The 2,605-nt window shown below is 48.3% G+C and overlaps 1 pseudogene; it reads left to right on the top strand.

Moving 5' to 3' along the window:
- The first annotated feature begins 388 nt into the window (after nucleotides 1–388).
- Nucleotides 389–507, top strand: LOC111765886 (5S ribosomal RNA; annotated as a pseudogene).
- The last annotated feature ends 2,098 nt before the right edge of the window (nucleotides 508–2,605 follow it).

Raw genomic sequence — 2,605 nt, 5'->3', positions numbered from 1 at the left:
GGCGCCGGCGCTCGCGCCTGAGGCGGTCGCTGCGGGAGAGTCGGGGGCCGGCCGGCCTGGCACCAGGGGTGCGCGTGGCGGTCGGGGGTCCGCAGGGCGCCGTCCACCGACTGAGCCGTCGGTGGCGCGGGGGCCGCGCTGTGGGCCCGAGGGCGGAGCAGGGGGCGGTGATGTGTGGGCAGGCGAGCGGCGGGGGTCTCGGGAGCCAGTGGCGTGCGGGGCAGGGGGCGCTCGAGGCCAGAGCGGCGGGCGGTGGCGGCGGGCTGAAAGGCCGGTCCCGGAGGCGGCCGCCCTCAGCCTCCGGGGGCCGGGCGGGAGCGGGAGGCTGGCGGCTGGCAGCGTGGCCGCGCGCAGCGGGCTGTTGAGGCTGCCGCCGGCCGCAGCCAGCGTCGACGGCCATAGCATCCTGAACGCGCCCCATCTCGTCTGATCTTGGAAGCTAAGCAGGGTCGTGCCTGCTTAGTGCTTGCATGGGAGACCGCCTGGGAATACCGGGTGCTCTGGCTTTTGCCACGCTCCGTCCCCTCCCTCTCGCTCGCGCTCCTTTTGCCCGCCCCGAGCCCGGCTCCCCGCAGCCCTCAGGGCCAGGTATGCAGGCCCCCGGCCCCCGGCACCAACCCCAAACCGCGCGCGCCCTTCCCTGGCGGCGCAGCCACGCAGGCAGCCACGCAGGCTGCGGCCACCCAGCCCTTCCTTGGAGCTCGCAGTCCCGCACCAACCCACACCTGGCTGGGGCCCGCGGGGGCCCGCGCCCACTGCGCCTGGGCCCAAGAACCCAGGCCCGCTAGACCTGTCGGCGTCGGGCGGGCCCTGCCTCTGGCCCGTGCCCTGGAACCGTGCACACCGGGCCTGCCCCTTCTCGCCTTTCCCTGCCTTACCTTGAGCCACGCAGATGGGCCCCAGGCCACAGACTTCCCGTGGTCCCCTGAGCGCAGGGGACAGGCCCTACCCAACTTCAATAACACAATGAACCCTATTGTAAACAATGGACTAGAGTTAATAATACATCTCTAAAAACGTTCATCCGGTAATTATAACAAATGTACCTCTCTAACAGAAGGTGTTAATAATAGGGTGGTTGGTATATTGGAACCTTTTGTTTTATATATTTTATGTAGTACATTTCTGTACATCTACAACTTATCTGAAAATATTAATTAAAAATGGTAAAATACACAGTCTGTCAAAATACATGTATGTTTAATATCTCAAAATATTATATTTTCCAAAAAATTAGTGCTAAGAGTGACAATGATTTTTTATATCCTTACAAAGGTCTTTAATGTCTGATTCAATAGAAAATACCTGGATTCTCATATCTGCTGCTTCTTTCAATCTGTTTTACTATGCTGCCTTGATTGAAGTACATGAAGAAAATCAAGTTTCAATCAGATATGTATTTGGAAAAGAAAGGAATATTTTGACAAACTTTCCAGATCATGATCATTTTTCTTTGATACTACACCAACATTCAACTTTCCTTAAATAACGGTTTCTAATGGTTAGTTAAAACATGAAATCTGAAACCTCATCAATTAATTTTTTGTGCTCTTACTTTAAAACAAATGGCCTCTCTCAGGAAACTATTAAACTCATGATGGCTAAAACAAATTTTCCAAAATTATAATTTTCTCAAAAGCCTGAATCTCATCAATTAGCCACAAATATTGTCAGTTGTTTCCCTTAAAATGACAGGTTCACCTGATTTCTTTTAAGAACATAGCTTCCAGATAACTTGTTCTGAGAGTCCATGGTCTCTCAGTTATTCTTTTATATAAAAATGTTGTTCTATGAATAAAGCTACTAGATCATCCCACAACTCATAGCAATCGTGCTGCACGTGCTTTTCCTGGACATAACCTTGTACTCTGGTATGCAGCAGAAGTGCTTTACACATACTTCCATTTTGTCACAATGGATGTTTAAAAATGTGTGCTCATGGATTGATAACTAATGAAATTTATACATTTTTCCTGCTTTACCAAGAACATTCTTAGGCAAAACTGGTTTTGCTTGTATTTGTTTATTTTTATTGCAAGTACACAGAAGTGAGGGATATGAAATAATAACTTGATTCTAGTGCCTTGATTCATGCTAAGACGCCAACAGTTTCACTGCAATTGCTTGTATACCATCATTGCAAATGTCAGCGCAGTGAAAAAGGCCAAAAATGTCCTAGTATTATTAAGAAAATTTCACTGACATTTCAGGCTCCCTTTAAGGATTTCTGGGATGCCTAGGGGTCAGCAGACCAAGCTTTGGAAATTACTGTTCTAACAGACATAGTCGAGTTACCTTCCATGATAACTACCTAGAGGAAATCTGCACTTTGACCAATCGCCTAAGAAGAAAGAGGCTTATGCAATTTTCAGAAAGGCAGCAATATATTTACCATATGTTTAGAGTCAGAAGAAACTAGGTTTGAATTCAGCCACGTAACTTAGAATCCTATAGCCTTTGGCTAATTACTTAACTCCTGTTTTATTTATTTTTCCCTTTTCCTTACTTGCTAAAATAAAATTTAGGTATATTGTAAGAATAAAGTTAGAAGGCACACATACACCGTCAATACTGGCATATTGAAAATATCTGATAAATAGCAGCC

Source organism: Dasypus novemcinctus, chromosome 23 (assembly GCF_030445035.2).
Source record: "Dasypus novemcinctus isolate mDasNov1 chromosome 23, mDasNov1.1.hap2, whole genome shotgun sequence".
Lineage (NCBI taxonomy): Eukaryota > Metazoa > Chordata > Mammalia > Cingulata > Dasypodidae > Dasypus > Dasypus novemcinctus.
This window is presented reverse-complemented; position numbering and strand designations above follow the sequence as displayed.